We start from the raw sequence: 19,969 nt of genomic DNA, 5'->3' as shown, positions 1-19,969 counted from the left end.
TACTAAATTCTTAGTGTGTGTGGGGAAAAAAATTCAGAAAGGGCTGAAATTTGGTATACTAAGATGTTTTTAATTTGTTAATTTAATTTGTTAATTGTTAAAAGTGTTTATAAAGATTTTAAAAATATATATATATATTTCTTGAAGGAGAAGTGACAGTTGGGAGTGGTTGGTGGTTGCCGGGGGTGACAGTGGGGAGTTTTTAACACCTTAAGTAGCTTGATTTGACTAGAATGCATGAGTATCATGCATGGGTTAACTTGTGACAATATAACTTCATAGTTTACTCAATATATGGTTACATTTTAAAGTACAATTCCACTTTTGTTAAAGTACTTTAAATAGGACTTATCCATCAACCTATATCTGAACAGTAGGTGTCCCTAATCAGGGACACCGGAAATTGCAGGGCCCAGTACATAAGTAATAGGCAGGATCCCCCTTCATCTCACCCCATCTCATTTTTAAAATTATGCCCAAATCCGCATACCCCTCCCCACCCCATTCTCTCCTGGCACCCCCGTCCTATCTAACCCCTGCAGCAGAGCCGGATTTAGACCTCATAGGGCCCTAGGCAGGATACTGTTTTTGGGCCCCCTCCCTGAAACAATCCATAGCACTATATTTTTGCAGCCTACCATATACCCCTATAGTTACGTAGAAGTGAAAGCATGTGCCGCCGCATGCCTACCATATACCCCTATAGTTAAGTAGATATGAAAGCATGTGCCGCCAAAGGAGGTGAGGGCGTGGCTTGCATCTTTGGGGGCGTACCTAACATGTGAAAAGAGCAAGGCCACCCTGCTGCAGAAAAAGGCACCCCTAAATAATTACCAAGCAGTCCCGTTTTTTTAAGTAGTTGGGTCAAAACAACTTAATAAATATTGAAGTCAGGGCAGAAATACTTACTTAAGTTGTTTGCATAAATAATACGCATAAATCCAAGTATGTGCTCTTGTCACTTTTGTCCCTCTATCATCACACTGTGCCCCTTCATTGTCACTTTTGCCCCTTCACAATATCACATGTGCCCTTTCACCATCACCTCTGTGCCCATCACCATCACCACATCTGTGCCCTTCACCATCACCACCTCTGTGCCCTTCACCATCACCACTTCTGTGCCAATCACTATCACCACCTCTGTGCCCTTCACCATCACCACTTCTGTGCCAATCACCATCACCACCTCTGTGTCCATCACCACCTCTGTGTCTCTTCACCATCACCACCTCTGTGCCAATCACCATCACCAATTCTGTGCCCCTTCACCATCACCACCTCTGTGCCCTTCACCATCACCACCTCTGTGCCCTTTACCATCACCACTTCTGTGCCAATCACCATCACCACTTCTGTGCCAATCACCATCTCTGTGCCCTTCACCATCACCACCTCTGTGCCCATCACCCCCTCTGTGCCCATCACCATCACCACTTCTGTGCCCCTTCACCATCACCACCTCTGTCCCTCCATTGTTTTACTTACCTTTCTATTGCCTTTCTTCTCCGGTGCGCTGCTCCTCCTCGGTCAGTCCAGATTTAAAAAAAAAAAAAAAAAGAGTTACGTGATCGCTCGTCGGTCCTCTCTCTATCACTGAGACACTGAGAGGAGAAGAGGCTGCTGGGACCCGATTCACGGCACCCGACCCCCCCTCCCCCAATTCGCGGCACCCGACCCCCCCCCTCCCCTGACTCGCGGCACGAGTCGCGCGGGGGGGGGGGAGGTGCCGCGAGTCGGGTGAGGGGCCGAAATGTTTGTTTGTTTTTTTTAAAATTGCTCCTGTCCCCCCCAGCTGTGCCCCCCGAGAGCCGCTAGGCCCTAGGCAGGTGCCTAGGTTGCCTAGCGGTAAATCCGGCCCTGCCCTGCAGTAGTTTATATACCGCTCTGCTTACTGGCTCCTTTGACTCCTCTCCATTGAGACAGCATTATGACACTATTAGCTTTATGACACATGCCGGAATACTGAGCAGACTGAGTATTTAGAAAGTGTAAAGGAGCTGATTTTTTTAGTTTGAGCTATCTGGTCTGTCAGAACCATGTCTTTTTTAATTTTACTAATAAGTGGCGGTGTGACGTCTGGTTTAGCCACCTGCTGCTTAAAGCACTGCCTGATCTGATGCATCCCATTTGAGAACACTTTGGAATACGGTTTCAGATCAGGCTGTTTTGATTGATGTGCTTTGATGTGCGGCTTGACCTTTAGTAAGGTGCACAGTTTACAAACCGCACATCAAAGCGCATGGAAACCTGCGATTTTATCAAACCTCGGGTTAGTAAAACCCCCTCTATCTCTGTTTACCACTACAGCTTTCTATGAATTTTCTGTACACTTTGGGCATAATTTAGCAACATAGGACTAAAGGTGAAAATATGCAGCAACAAATCAGCAATAAGTGTTAAGAATTCAAGTGCACGTTAGACAAACAGTCTTACAAGTTGCGACTGGTTATTGCATTTTTTTTAGTAAATAACCTCTGTTACCTCAACTAGTAGAAGACTGATTAGCATAACAATGACTGATTAGAATAACAATGATTAGATAACATGCTTGTTTTCTATGAATAAATATGAACTGTAACCAAAGTTGTCCCATAGACACATTTTACACCAAAAACAGTGGTAGCAACACACCTGGAGCTTGAGTATTTTTTCACTGCAATGCAGGGCCTGACTGGGACTAAAAATCAGCCCTGGCATTTAAAGCCCACAGGCCCATGTGTTGTGGGCTCTATGCACTATATTGTTGCACACTGATGCTGGCACAGTGCGCGTTGCTGGTGCAGTACAACATGATGTAGTATGAGTGTGTGTGTGTGTGTGTGTGTGTGTGTGGAGGAGAATTATTTCTCCTAATGACCCTCAACATTGCATTGTTAGCACCCCAATTACATCAATAAATAACATGACAATACTTTATTAGTGCCCAAATTACAGCAATAAATAACCCCCCACACACACTCATACAACATCAATCACCCCCACATTACAGCAACCGCTATCACCCCCCACATTACAGCGTCCAGCATCACCTCCCACATTACAGCGTCCAGCATCACCTCCCACATTACAGCGTCCAGCATCACCCCCCACATTACAGCAACCAGCATCACCCCCACATTACAGCAACCAGCATCACCCCCCACATTACAGCGTCCAGCATCACCTCCCACATTACAGCGTCCAGCATCACCCCCCACATTACAGCGTCCAGCATCACCCCCCACATTACAGCATCCAGCATCACCCCCCACATTACAGCATCCAGCATCACCCCCCACATTACAGCATCACCCCCCACATTACAGCGTCCAGCATCACCTCCCACATTACAGCAACCGGCATCACCCCCCACATTACAGCGTCCAGCATCACCCCCCACATTACAGCAACCGGCATCACCCCCCACATTACAGCGTCCAGCATCACCCCCCACATTACAGCAACCGGCATCACCCCCCACATTACAGCAACCGGCATCACGCCCCACATTACAGCAACCTGCATCACGCCCCACATTACAGCAATACCCTATCATACTTATTAGCAATACTAAGCCCCAAACACACTACAACATTGCCACCAGCACGCCACCCCATACTACAGCAATACCACCAATTATACAGGCGCCACTGTAGGAAATGTTTTGCTTTTTTCAAATCTCCCACAAATTAGCAACAACAGAGTACTTACACACATATAGGCAACAGGTACCCTTTTCCCTCAATTAAATAGTAATGGCAGAATTTTCATGAATTATTCCACATGAAATAAAACTCTAACATATATCTAAAAAAACATAATTATTGAATGATCATTTGAACCCACACGGCCGCATTAAAAGTATTTCCATCTGCAGCAAAATGTCAGAGAAGAATATTTTTTTTACTAACTTTTTTTTAGTAACTGGATTTGCGTCTTTTCTATTCATTTTAAATAACACAGTATATAAATTAAGGGGGATATTGGAGGTGGGTGAGAGATAATTGGTTGTGATCCATCAGTTTGATGGAAAACAAATAGGAAACATTTAGATTATTTACCTGGAGACGGCTACCCCCTTGACTCACAGGCAGGCCGACAAGAGGAATTTTGGGCCACAATACAGCAACTTCTTTGGGCTCCCATCATATTCAACAATGAAAGACTTGCCTTCAGTAGAAGTTCATATTATGCCACATCGTTGTGCGCCCAGTTCATATTATGCCACATTGTAGTGCCCCAAGGTCATATTATGCCACAATAGTGTCCCCAAATAACATTATGCCATAGTAGGGCCCCCAAATCATTAGTAGTGTCCAGACAAAAACTCATTCACAAATAAAAATTGGTACAGCATATCAGATACTGAGAGTGTGAGTCCCAGGAGCAGCTTAATACACCATTTACAATGCAAACAAAAATAGATATATTGACACAATCAGATAAAATTTATGATAAGCAATGTTTTTTCCTCTTAATTAAAAATCTCTGTACAGATAGATATGCAAGAAACATTACAGTGCAATAATAAGCAATACGTAGTGTTTTAAACGTCATTGAATACACAGTAGTGCCCCCAGTTCATGAAAAGATGGTTAAAAACACATTGCACACGAGAAAATATATGAACTTACCTTATTATGGCATTCTGTGTTCTGTTCTCCTACTGGGCGCGCTGGGCGAGGAGGGATCCGCAGCTGTCAACTCACACAGGCAGTCGGGAGCAGGGACAGAGGGCAGTGGTCGAAACGGAAATTTAGAAGTGGGGTTATGGAAAATATAAGTGAATGGAGTATGAAGGGTTGATTTTTTTTTATTTTATTTAACACTTGTCTCCTCTGTGCATTCCCATTCTTCATTACTACTTGTGTTTTATGATGGCTGCATCCCTGACATTCCCATTCTTAAGATGTCTCTCCCTTTACACTATCTTTTACCTATGCCCCTGCACCATCTCCTCCTTTGTCCCTCTCACTTAACCCCCTGCACCACCTTCTCTCCTGGCTCTCTCACATGTCTTCCTGCACCACCCTCTCCCCTGGCGCTCTCGCACGTCTTCCTGCACTGTCTACCCCCTGGCACTCACATGTCTTCCAGCACCCCCTTCCCCTTTGGCTCTCTCACCCACTCTCCCAGCACCCCCTTCCCATTTGGCTCTCTCACCCCCTTCCCCTTTGGCTCTCTCACCCGCTCTCCCAGCACCCCCTTCCCCCTGGCTCTCTCACCCCTCTCCCAGCACCCCCTTCCTTTTTGGCTCTCTCTCACCCCCTCTTCCAGCACCCCCTCCCCCTTTGGCTCTCTCACCCCCTCTCCCAGCACCCACTTCCCCCCTGGCTCCCTCACCCCCTCTTCCAGCAGCCAATACCCCCTGGCTCTCTCACCCTCTCTCCCAGCACCCCCTTCCCATTTGGCTCTCTCACCCCCTCTCCCAGCAGCCCCTACCCCCTGGCTCTCTCACCCTCTCTCCCAGCACCCCCTTCCCATTTGGCTCTCTCACCCCCTCTCCCAGCACCCCCTTCCCCTTTGGCTCTCTCACCCACTCTCCCAGTACCCCCTTCTTCCTGGCTCTCTCACCCCTCTCTCAGCACCCCCTTCCCCTTTGGCCTTCTCTCACCCCCTCTCCCAGCACCCCTTCCCCTTTGGCTCTCTCACCCCCTCTCCCAGCACCCCCTTCCTATTTGGCTCTCTCACCTCTTTACCAACACCCCCTTCCCCTTTGGCTCTCTCACCCACTCTCCAAGCACCCCCTTTCCCCCTGGGTCTCTCATCCCCTCTCCCAGCACCCCCTTCCCCTTTGGCTCTCTCACCCCCTCTCCCAGCACCCCCTTCCCCTTTGGCTCTCTCACCCCCTCTCCCAGCACCCCCTTCCCCTTTGGCTCTCTCTCACCCCCTCTTCCAGCACCCCTTCCCCTTTGGCTCTCTCACCCCCTCTCCCAGCATCCACTTCCCCCTGGCTCTCTCACCACCTCTCCCAGCAGCCCCACCCCCTGGCTCTCTCACCCCCTCTCCCAGCACCCCCTTCCCATTTGGCTCTCTCATCCCCTCTCCCAGCACCACCTTTCCCTTTGGCTCTCTCACCCCCTCTCCCAGCACCCCCTTCTCCTTTGGCCTTCTCTCACCCCCTCTTCCAGCACCCCCTTCCCATTTGGCTCTCTCATCCCCTCTCCCAGCACCCCCTTCCCCTTTGGCTCTCTCACCCCCTCTCCCAGCACCCCCTTCTCCTTTGGCCTTCTCTCACCCCCTCTTCCAGCACCCCCTTCCCCTTTGGCTCTCTCACCCCCTCTCCCAGCACCCCCTTCCCCTTTGGCTCTCTCTCACCCCCTCTTCCAGCACCCCTTCCCCTTTGGCTCTCTCACCCCCTCTCCCAGCATCCACTTCCCCCTGGCTCTCTCACCACCTCTCCCAGCAGCCCCACCCCCTGGCTCTCTCACCCCCTCTCCCAGCACCCCCTTCCCATTTGGCTCTCTCATCCCCTCTCCCAGCACCACCTTTCCCTTTGGCTCTCTCACCCACTCTCCCAGCACCCCCTTCCCCTTTGGCTCTCTCACCCACTCTCCCAGCACCCCCTTCCCCCTGGGTCTCTCATCCCCTCTCCCAGCAGCCCTACCCCACTGGCTCTCTCACACTCACGATCCCCGCGAACCCCCTCCCCCCCGCGAAAATCGGGGGGGGGGGGAAGGGTGTCGCGGGGGTGCCATGATTTTTGCGGGGGGGTGTCGCGGGGGTGCAGCAATTTTCATAGGGAGGGGGGTCGCGGGACTGCCGCGAGTTGTGGGGATCATGAGTGTGAGAGAGCGAGTGGGGTAGGGGCTGCTGGGAGAGGGGGTGAGAGACAGTGCACAGCATAACTGGGGAGGGAGCTGAGGAGCGCGCAACAGAGGTGGCTGGTTCCCGGGGAGGAACCAGCCGCCAGGAAGACAGGAGGAGTTGGGCCGGCCCATATAGCCATCGGCCCTTCTGGCATTTGCCAGAAGTGCCAGATGGCCAGTCCGGCCCTGCTGCCATGGAATATTGTTTAAAGGTAAATTAAATTTCGAGGAACACATTTCTACTGGGCAGGTTAATATACATGCAATAGCTTTAGCAGGGCCTAACTAAGGGTTCAGGCCGCCCTAGGCTAATATGCTAGTAGCGCCCCTTATATGTTGTAGGTAAAAACAAACTCTTTCTTAATCCAGTTTCCCTCACCTTGCCCCATCAGTGTTTATGTTCTTGTGTTTTCGACACTCAGCCTCACTTGGCTTTTTACAAGGGTCATTGAAATCTTTGTCACTTATTATGTTTTAATTAAAATCAGAACTGTATTGCAGAATAGAGGCATGAATGTGTGCGACTGAGGGTGGGAAGGGGCAGTGACACTTTGTCTCTCCTACTCCTACTTATCCTCATGTGCCCACCCAAGGATGACTCATTGTCTTCAGCCTTTACCATAGGAAAACTACAACATTAAAATATGATTTTCTGTCACGGTACCTGGAATAATTGGATCCTGGTCTGCCAAGTTTGATTATCCTCCTTGCTGAGGTGCAGAGTCTATCGTAGCAGATGGTCTTCGCCAGTGACCCCCGCAAGGAGGTTTGGACTGAGCTGCCTTTACTACGCAGGTTGCTGCCCTCTTGGAGAGTACTAGGCGGGACCTGCTGGGAAAACACAATAAGAGAGGATCACAAGGGATACTGAGGTAGCAGTCAGCAAGTTGCAGGATAGATGCCACTGAAGGTGTGATAGTCTGCGGATGGCAGGATAGATACCATTGGTGGAAGTGCAAGAGTGTGCAGATTGCAGAGTTGATATAACTGTAATGGTGCAGATGTGATAGTCTGCAGATTTGCAGAGTAGATTATTATTATTATTAATTATTATTTATTTATAAGGCGCCACAGATTCCATAGCGCCGGATACAAAAGCAACAAGTAACAAATAGATGAGGTAATACATGTCAGTAGCACAGATGAGTGTGAGCAATGCTATGGGAACTCACACAGAGTGCAGCAAAAGACGTAACAGGACGTACGAGGGACAGGAGATGTGGGACAATAGGTAGAGAGGTAAGTGACGTGAATTAAAGTTACGGCATTCACTGGTGTCGCAAATGTTTCACTTTCACTTTCTCCGTAAGTCTACATTTAATACATGTGGCCATAACAACTATCGTCATTTTTGTGTCTAAATCTATCTTGTCGGAATTCTCCTCTTCGGAGACTCGTACCTCACCCACTACTGGATGTAATACAAATACCATAATATTTTGAACTATACCAGCATGGCCAGACTGCTAGATATGATTATAATATAATTGTATTACTCCCTATATGAATACAAGACACTACCACTTTCCAACATTACCCAACAACGGAACATGATCATAATAGAACAACTCTATTACACTTTATACAGGCATAAAACACTACACACAAATGACATGGTCAATAAGTATGGTTATAATACAATACATTTAAAATACCAACTTCAATAATTCCTATACATAGGGGGGGAATGGGAACTTGAAGTGGTTTGTTAAAAATTCTGAAAGTGGACTCATGAGGGCAGGACCAACTCAGATGTAGACAGATTTAGCACACTGTTAACTCTAGCCACATCAGTGGTAGTCGAGACCAATGCATCATGAAATGGTAGGTAGAGTCACAGCATAGGTAGTTGGAGCTTGCCACAGAAAGAGGAGTGAATAAACAAATAGGTAATGCATTGTATTGGTAGGCAGAGCAAACACAATTAGATAGTCAGCACACCAGCGGGTGAAGTACACGCAATGGTTATGTGGAAGTTGTCAGTTTATTCCACAAGCAGGGAGTTCCATAAGTTGGCATTAATGTGGTAGTAGTTGAGTCTGGGAACTTCTTGATATTGCATGAAGCTCGGCCACCATCAGATAGATTACTCCAACTGGGGTCTCATCCACTTTCAATCTCCCACTAGTTCTGACTTTTGCATAGCAGTATAAAAGAATTAAAAAATAAATCACATTGCCTCTGCCCAACTGTAGGCAAAGCCTTAGTGTGCCCCAACCATGGTGACAGGTAGGCCATTACCCCTAACAAGACACACATACGTTTAAATATAACTGTGATTACATTAAACACTAGCCCCAACAATTTGAAAATGTTTTCTTTGTTCTAATAAAGTGAAAAATAAATGAAAAAGACAAAGCAGGTATTATATTGTTTTGCATGATAATATGGCCAGTAATAAATAGACAATACAGAGAGCATCCTAGTAACTGCCATACAATACAGCGAGCACCCTACTGACTGCCATATAATACAGAGAGCATCCTGGTAACCACCATACAATACAAATAGCACCCTACTGACTGCCATACAATACAGAGAGCATCCTGGTAACCACCATACAATACAAATAGCACCCTACTGACTGCCATACAATACAGAGAGCATCCTAGTAACCACCATACAATACAAAGAGCACCCTACTGACTGCCATACAATACAGAGAGCATCCTGGTAACCACCATACAATACAAATAGCACCCTAATGACTGCCATATAATATAGAGAGCATCCTGGTAACCGCCATACAATACAAATAGCACCCTACTGACTGCCATACAATACAGAGTGCATCCTAGTAACCACCATACAATACAAAGAGCACCCTACTGACTGCCATACAATACAGAGAGCATCCTGGTAACCACCATACAATACAAATAGCACCCTACTGACTGCCATACAATACAGAGAGCATCCTAGTAACCACCATACAATAATAAAGAGCTTCCTACTGACTGCCATACAATACAGAGCGCATCCTAGTAACCACCATACAATGCAGCGAGCACCCTACTGACTGCCATACAATACAGAGAGTACCCTAGGGATGGCATAAATTAGAGAGAGCATAGTAGTTACCGATATGCAATACAGAGAGCATTCTAGTGCCCAATATGCAAAACAGAGTGCAACCTAGTGACAGCCACACAATACAAAGAGCCTTCTACTGAACTCACCATAAATGGCCCCATATATTAATCCTATCAATATCATGCAGTTCAAGCTCCCACCATTCATGGAGAGTGTGGTGTGTATCATCACATGTTCTGTAGCGACTGTCTGATCTCGCTGTTAGTCACAAGATGGGTTTCCGCATCTCACTTACGAAACTAAGAGCTCCGTGACCTGCTCTATGCAATGAGAGACTGTTATTTCATGCTCATTGCCGGGGGCCATCCTCTTTAGGCCAGGGACAGGCTGATGGGCCTAAGCTGCTCAGACCCTTCCCACAAGGTTAAAAAAATAAGTAAATGCATTTTTGAACAAAATTGAACAAAATTGTTTTTTCTATAAACAATATCAGGTGGCCCCATGTGGCCCAGGAAAAGTCCAGGTAAGGTCTATGGCCAATACGCCCCTGCTTACACAGCATAATGACAGATACTAAGAATTGCATTTGCCCCTACAAATAACAGAAGTATTAGTTGCAAGAAATATATCTTACCTTTAAATACTGCATAATTCCAGTTTGCAGCTCTATTTTGCTCCATTGCTGTCAATTATTAATGCATAATTATGCACTAAAAAGCCTTCATTTGGGTATACATTGATAAAATGTTCCATGAATGACATTTTTAATTTAATGTAATCTTCTATTCACAAACATAAGCTCAATGCATGACCTATGTGTTAAGCATTGAAGTTTAAATCTAGCTATCTAGTTTTAAAACGGCATTCAATGGAAATTTATGTTTTAATCACAATTTAATCCTCTTAATTTCATCAAAATGTTCCCCTTCTTTCCCTGAAAAACCACTTGCAGTGCAAAGAAAACAAATTGATGAGGTTGATTGAGGTGCTACTTCAAATACGAAATTACAGGGAACTGGGTCGTGTTTCAAAAGGAGAGGGGTAAAGAATGGGATGAGCAGTATCAAACGCTGACATCCCATTAACAGATGCTTAGAATCAGTAGGTGGATAAGCTTAAACTGGGGGTGATAAGAAAACTGGGATCTACTGACAAAGAAATTACTAAGAACTTCAGTTAACATCACATTAACACAAGCAACACAAAGGGCCGACTTGTTGTTCCAACCTTGTGCAAATACAGTTTCTCAAAGATCCATTAGAAAATTAATGATAATGATCACCTAATCTGACCCAGGTGTAGTTCTGTAACAAATTCACCCAACCAAATCAAAGGCTGTCTATGTTCTGAGGACCTTTATGCATAAAAGTGTAATTAGATGTAGTGTACCTTGATGTGGAAAGGGCAAGACCTATGGTTCCCTTAATGGCTGTGTCACCTGGTAATTGGGTGTCTTATGTGTGTGAGTATATAACATATTGACCACAGAGCTAACAAAGCAGAAACTGTTGTGGGTGTGGTTTATCCTCAGGTACAGCACATTCATATCCACGAATAATGTATATAAAATAAACTGCTCTTTCACATCAGCCCAGTGACTGCGGCCCTCTATTGTGTTAATTCCATGCATCTGGTTATGAGTTTTCAGTGACAACATCGCTAATTTAGGAAACCAACACTCCCTCCCATTCTAATTGAAAGTCTGTTGACTGCTTTTTAGTCAAAGGGCACAATGCTAATGTGAAAACCAGAGGACACTTTCCAGGATTGCAATGTCAAAACAGGAAATTGTCATTTAATTAGCTATATACACTTTAATCTGTCTATTCTTTTAGAAGACCAAAAAATGTTGTTTTCTATCCATGATTTTTTTAGACTATCTAATTTAATTTATAGGTTGTATAACAATCAATGTTCATTTCCACTAAATCTTTGTCACATTAAAATATCAGTATCATTAAACATAGGAACTGTAGCCTGCATACAAACTTGATATGGCTAAGCTTGAGAGCAGCACTGAAGCCCAGTTACTGTATGTTCTATTAAACAGGTACAATATATACTGCTTAGATGGATCTCATAGAATACTGCTCATGTCAGTATAATATTTTAAATAAAAGCTATTATATTTATCTTTGTCTTGAAGGAGATTTATCACTTTTATATTTTATGTAGCTAGAAATAGAGTTATTACAATGTATATCTCATAATTACTAGCTGCCCATACACAGCGGGGAAATCTGTGCGGCGTTAAAACTATTACCGTTATTACGGGAGGGAGCTGCGAGCAAAAAGCCGGCGTTGAAACTACCGTAATAATTGTAATTAAGTGTAATGGTAATAATGTGCAGGCCGCGTTACTTTTACCCGTAACGCGGCCAATTGAATCCCCCCCCCACAGAGCACTAAGGACAGACAATGTTGTGATTTTAGACCAGACTTGCTTTAAACCACTGTGACATTTGGATTCCCTGCCTGTTACCAGGCTGCTTACAGAAACCTGTGGAATATAGGATAGAAATAGAAAGTTGTAGCCGTGGAACCACAGAACAATCACACCTATCTTAACATTTTTCAGTTCTGTTTTAACCGCAGAATTATGATGTGTGAACTAAACACGGAGGGTTATGTGCTAAACACAGAATACAGATGTGATATAACTCAGCTTACAACCATCACATATAGTTTCACATGTTCACTATAGTATCGAACTATGAAAACTCCTGTAAGCTTGTTACTGCACCAACTTCAATGGTCTATTTTGTTCTGGGACAATATCAAGGCTGAAGACCGCAGCCTGACTGCCTTCATATTAGTCGTGGAAACTTCCATCCGGTGTAAAATGTCCTATAGGGGGTATATTATTTCTTACAATATTCAAGTTACAATGTTTAACAAGACAAGATGCCTGTATAAAGGAACACTTTCAAAATCAGTCATGTAATAAAACTGGCATCACTAAACATGAAAAACATGAATATATTGTACACAAATTTCTATATCACTGGCATATTATATAAAAAATAATGTTCCCTATAAAGCAAAATATTACGCTGCACTATCTGCAGTGACATCAGAATATTTGCCCAATATTGCAGCGTATTTGGTGGCAAAACAAACCCAATAACACTGCAATAGAAACTGACTGCGTCATTATCGAACATGTTGCTAAAAATGGTCAGAAGGTGACCATTATAATTATCCATTATCCACCTGTTTTCCCAACTACGCTAATTAATGGTGCCAGAAGTGATACTCCTTCTGTGGTCGGCCTGTGTGTAGGCGGTAAATATTAAAATGAGTTAACAGTAATATCAGGAACTCTGTCACCATATAACGTTTTCCTAAAGGTCATGAAACCCAGAGGTGAATTATATTATTAGAGACTAAACAGTACAAAATATGTTATATCTTATAACACCAAATAAGTTATAATAAGAAAATACACTGGCTGCAGCGTTGGTGCCAGGTTATGTACCTGCCCACTTGTGCCACATGATGGAATGTACAACCAATCACAACTGGATATGAGGATCACTTTGGCAGCTATGTAGTGAAGGAGTCTTTGAACATAATAGACTTATAATTGTAGAGTTTTGATGTCAGAGTTCATCATAAGTTATTTTGCACAGAAGTTCATATTTATATTATTGTCCAATATGTATTTTGAGGCTATTAGAAGCAAAAGCATTCAATAAATAAGTATATAAAGATATAATACTTTTAAAGAGGTAACTTTTCATATCAGTAAAATTTACAGAATGAAGTACAGATTTTGTTTCTGCAGCGATGACATATATATGTCAATATGATCCAGTCCTCATGTAGATTCACAATGAAGAATGAACATTGGATGCAGAGCACAATATATATATATATATATATATATATATATATATATATATACACATTGTGCTGCACTGTTAGTATGGGATGTTTATACCATCACTGCTACACATTATGCTTCTCTGGTGTGACATTTACACTAACCCAGGTACAAAACAAGTTTATTTACTAAAGGGTCAATAGACACAGCCCCTTTAGTAGACATCAAAACACATTAAGTCCACAATGCATTTACATGAATATTAATGGAAAGTTACACAATTAACTTTGTCTGTATCATTACTCACAACATGCTGCACCTGTTTACAGTATTATGAAACAAACAGAAAGGAAACTTCTCATTTACATAGTTGGTATACAATCTACACAATGCATGTTTTAGCAACACCCTACTGCACACTACACATCAGAACAATGGATTTACCAGCTTCATTTTTTTTTCTCCTGGAAGGGAAACCCAGCTCAATGTAGATCTGTTTACATTAATGGCACTTTGATATGACAACAGATTCTCTCTGCTCTGGATACAATTGTATCTACACAGCAGTTCTGTTCTCATATTTAAGAGCAACACAAATGGAATCTTCGTGGACAATAGAATTCTAGGAAGGACGAGTTCCTCTAAGTGAACGCTTTGATGTAGAGTCGGATGCAAGTCCAACTGAACAGTGCAAAAAGCACTTATAACCAAGGATCCATCTCAGTTTGAACTTAGACTGAGACTGATCTCCCCGATGCCTCTCTGTGCTTAGAGGAAGGTAGTGGGTGAGCCTAGCAATGTAAAGGCGCGTTCATGCTCTTCACATGCTATGCTGAGTTAAAAGCAGCCGTAGATAGGTCTCTAGGAGATGTATCATTTGCGGCTGCTTTCTGCTACTGCAACAGACCATGCAGTATTAAAAAAAGAAGTGAAAAAATTTTTACTTTTTTTTAAAAAATGTGCATCCCCTCCCAAACAATTTAACCAACCTTGGTGCAGGGGTTTTTTTTTTTTTGGGGGGGGGGGGATTTACTTTATTACATTAATTTATTTACTTAACAATCTGCTCTACAGTGTATCATGCACACTGACCCATAAGGCAGATAAAGAGGTGTGTTTGTGCAGTTTGTGCAGTTTGCATAGTATTCTGAGTTGCAGGGTCTGTTTGACTTGGAATACTGTGTAAATTATGGGATGCAACTGACACTTACGAGTTAAGTGTACATTGCGTCCAACTCTACATCAGGCAGGCCCTTAGACACCAGGACCTTAGTTTGAGTTAAGAGCAAAGCAAAGAAAAGGAGCAAATTTGCACCTTGGCAAAACCATATTGCGCTGGAGGGGGAGGTAAATTTAAAACATGGGGACAGATTTAAAGTTGGGATATGGCATGTCCTAGATAAACTTTAATTTCAGTGCAAAAAAAATAAGCTAAGTATTTGTGTGCTACATGAAAACACAGCCAGTATTTTCCTTGCGTGCGAAAAAAAAGTCAATTTGTACCCCTTGCATTGTAACGTGGTTTGTCCAGGTCCAAAGCTGCTCCGTTTCCTTGCTCTGCTCCTAACTCAAAATCAGGCCCCATTCCTCTGCCCTTCCACCTCACAAATAGAAATACAGTAACTCTAAGGAAAGTTCATTGTGGAGCAATAGGTCAGGGTAGGATTAAAAATAGAATTGTAACACTAAATAAAAATAAATCAGATTTCAAGTAAAATATTTAGAATAAAATATAATCTCTCAGAAAGCTTATACTATATAATAACTTTCATAGTGTTTACCCTACATACTCATGACTATTAGCTTGGGACCTTGTTACCAAAAATAATAATAATAATAATAATAATAATAATAATAATAATAATAATAATAATAATAATACATTGAACATCAAATTTGTCTTGCAAGTGGAAGACATAATGGCCACTGCTCATCTTTACATTTCAAAACCTGTAAGATAAACGCTGCCGGGCTTCGCACACCACATAGAGTTGCTTTCAGCTGCAAAGGGGTTAAGTGCATTTGCATAAAATAAAGAAACAATCTAAGTTTTACCTTCTCTGTCAGTGGCCTCAGCCACTGCTGCATTCTTCATTATACTCTGTTTCACAATATTAACATTCTCTATCTCCAGGCTATTATTCCTGCAGAAGAGACATACCTCTGTTAATGATGACTGGCAGGCTGTCTCTGTAGAACAGTTCATTACATTACTAGTGGGATTTACCAGTAGTACTTTTGAAGTTTTACCATCTAACAGGTACTCCTACACTTTACGCTGAACTTTAGGGCCTAGATTTTTAAGCATGCTGGGAAAATCTCGCTATACCAAATAGCTGCAAATAGCGAAGATTAAAAAAAATATAGCGCATTGGTGCTCAAATGGAGAGATTAGTGTAGTGTCATTTAAAGTGTGGCGTTTAAGTTTGTATACTTCTAGTCATTTTGCTCTTTTAGCCAATCGCCTTTTACTGAATGCAATGATTGTTGATGAACTGTATAAATATAAGTGACAATATAATAATGCCACACAGTGCTAAATCATCATTAAGTAACGTAAAAAGCTTGCTTTTTCATGCAATAACTTTATAGGATGCATCTCTCAGACATCTATCCTTATATTATATTGCAAGCAGAGACATGTAGAATACATACTGTTTATAAAAGTTTAATTTTCCTATAATAAAAGGGAGCAAAAAGTAGCAACAACCACACCTGACTCGAGATATAATGAGCGTAAAACAAAATGTATTTTTTTTCTGGATATAATATCTAATAAAGTAAATAAAAAATACATTTAATAAATAAAAGAAGCACAAGAATCAACATCTAGCCTAGCTTAACTGTGATTAAATCAGAACATCGATTCTTATTTGCATTGTAACAATGTTCCTTCCACTAAATATTGTATGATTGAACTGAGCAACATAATGTTCCTTCTAATAGCACAGCTTACAGCACAATATATAGTGATAAGAAATAATTCTGAGGAACCTGGATTATTGTACGGGCAGCACATAATCCTGTATGTTAGGCTAGGTACACACTGGTCAGATGATTGCACGAAAAACCTCCAACCAGCCGACATCTGACCGCTTGGTCAGATATCGTGTGAGTGTGTATAGTGACACAATGATCTAAAGTCGTCCCAAAGTGTCGATCATCGTTTCATTTGGTTGGTCGTACTGTTTAATATTTTTCGACCAATCATCGACCGATCCTGTAGTATGTATGCACTCATGCTCACGATCCCCATAGAGTTTTACAAAGTCAGGCTCTTTTCAGCCGATGCTAGCGATGAATGTCCCGGTGAATAAATGTAGAGAGTGCTGTAGAAGGAATAATTCATTTGTTTGTTCTGAGACAGAACATTTTGTTTGAGAGTCACAGAAGCTAACAAAATTCGTTAGGACATGTGGATAGCTATAACAAGGCGGTTTTAATCAGTGTGACAATGTGACAGTATTGAATGAATGAATATTGTGCTGTCATTCTCCGGACTAGAGGACCAGATGAAGGACCAGATGAAGAGCACAGATCTGAAGGTAAATTGTGTCAGTGTGTATGCATGAATCGGCAGACTGATCGGACCTTCAGTCGTAGGTTCAATCGTTTCAGATAACACGTCGGGCAGAGAATTCTTCAGTGTGTACCTAGCCTTAGTTATACTATAAGATTTTTAGTTCCTAAGGGCAATTTACAAACTGCAAAAAAGCAAGGTCCCGTAATGCTTCTTTATACTCCCTATTTCTCCTAAAATACTGCTCGGTTTCACTTCATTTGTGTCTTAAATTAATCATGACAGTGAGGGGACATCAGACATGTGACAATCTTGTGTGCTGAAGCTTTTCATTATATTTTCTCTACTTTCAGTGAGATACATTTTGCTCCTCTTCAACAGTACAACCAATAGGTGCACAATGTATCCCACTGATAGTAGAGGATGAGACCAGGGGGTAAATGTATTAAACAGCGCATTTGGCAACTCTTGACAGCTAAATTTAAAACAGCAATGTGTTTAAGATGCCTTTAAAGACATTGCAGTTTTAAATTTATCTGTCAATCGAGTAGAAAAAAGCGCTCTTTAATACATTTACCCCTAGATCTCTAAGATACACTTGCAGAGGCAAGTCTTTTTCTGGAGAGACAAATATTTTGTGCACAATGCAGACCAGGGAGTGATATTGTAAATGTGTCCTCTAAACTCACTTATCTCATTTAATAATAAGCTAAAAAAAAAGAAATCTTGTTTCTACCTATTGGTGTGGTGCAGCAACAGACAGAGTCAGCGCAGTTGGCAAGTTACACCTCGATCCACCCACCCAAAATCCACCCTGGTGAACACTTTTTCATCCCACAGACAAATCTATGTGTTTCCTATTCACCCAGATGATGTAGGTGTATCAGAAAAGAGCATTTGCAATAAAGTTTTGTACTTTTTCAGTCCCTCTGTTTAGAGAAGACAAGGCTAGGTGTCATATTATGAAAGTCCACTAGAGGGAGTCAAAAGTTGATCTTTCACGGTTGTACAAATTAAAAAAGCTGTCAGGAGTATTCCCATAAGAAGATTTTATTTTCTTGAAAGTCAAACTATACAATGGTCACCCGCCCAACCCCATGAATGCCCCGACCCAATTTAATTATGTTAGGAGTGTGTTTATTTGCTCATGAAATTACATCTCAAGGAAACATCAGCCATTGTAGTGTGAATGGATTTAGGACAGGCAGTAGTCACAGTGTGGATTATCTGACATTTAACCAGATGAATTTGCTGAGCACAATGTCTGAACAAAAAAACCTGCAGAAAACCCAAGCAAACTAGCTATTTGTGAAAATGCCATCTTTGCCAAAGTCTGATTAGGACCTGGGGTCCACAGTCTGTTTGATCTCTGTTCATCAAAGGGAATTCTTAAACAAGCTTCATTTTAAACTGCAGTACGCTGGGCTGTACTGAGAAAACAAAGGCTGGGCAGTAAGGGAGAAGAATGGCTTCACAGTTTAGTTCAATGGGCACTGGCTTATTAGGATTGTCAGCTAAAGACCTCTCTATTCTAAGACTATTCTATGTTAGTTTTAACAAAGTGGAGTGTTAGTTTCACTCATTGGAAGTGTCAGCTAATTAGGGAAAATAGCAAAAACAAATATATGGCACTCTTTCTATTAAGAAAAAATCCTTTAAATAGCATCAACTTATTCCAGGCTGTAAAATAATAAAAATTCAGTAAGAAATAAATCTTTAGCACCATTTTTTTTAATTATGTATTTTATATTATTTTTTTGTGTGGTTTTATATTTGTGTTGAAGTCTAAGCACAAAAATAGCCAGAATTTAAACAGAACAGAGATTTGGCACCATGATCACCTATATCTTTTGTTGCCATGGACCCAAAATAATGCATAGAAAACTAGAGAATATACTTGGCCATGGTAACTGCAGAACAAGATTGCTTCCACAGGTGTTTTTAAAGGTGTTGAATACATCACCAAACATTTTTATATTAGGGATATTATATTATTTGCCACTCCTCCTCTGCCTCCCCCCTCTACCAATCCCTTCACTGTCTCCCCTTCCCCTACAGAATCGTGCTCAAGCTCCTCACACTTACCTTCAAGGCCCTCTCCAACTCCACTGCTCCCTACATCTCCAGCCTCATCTCCATTCACGCTCCATCCCACACTTGGAACGCAGCATTTAGAAACTGACCCAGCTCTGTATCGTTCTGTTCCCGTTTGTTGACCGCAGGGCCCCTGAGATGATCTTCTGTTAGTAGAGGGAAGGGGGAAGGTTAGTTAGAAATTAATTTGTTGGTGTAATTATCCCTTAATATTCTGTCTTATCAACAGACTATGTCCCTATTCTATATATACAGGTCAATAATATCTGTATTTAACATTATAATATCCACACGGATATTTAATTTCCTGACATTCCAATATTCGGTATGTATTGACATCTTTTTTTCTAAACTATAAAACCCAATATTCAGATAAGTATCTCTACTGCAGTTAAGGCTTTGTATAACCCATCTGACATGATATGTGCTGAGCCAGACCACTAGAGAGTATCTTACAATTATTCCTACTCTTCCTTGTTGTTCCAGGTACTCTGTCTTGTTAAAAAGCTCCTACCGAATATAAGCTGGTTCAATACATTAATTCTGGTGTAAAAATTATTTGCATCTGTCTTTTTAAAAAAAAAGAAATATTGATGCCCGATTTTAATACATGTGAGTGAATTGGTCCATCATCGTCTCTTCCATCCAATTTCTACACTAGGACACTTAATGCTGCTTTTTTTTCTTATAGTATAGAATCATTTC

The sequence above is a fragment of the Mixophyes fleayi genome, chromosome 6 (genome assembly GCF_038048845.1).
Source record: "Mixophyes fleayi isolate aMixFle1 chromosome 6, aMixFle1.hap1, whole genome shotgun sequence".
Classification (NCBI taxonomy): Eukaryota; Metazoa; Chordata; class Amphibia; order Anura; family Limnodynastidae; genus Mixophyes; species Mixophyes fleayi.
Note: the sequence above shows the minus strand (reverse complement) of the source record.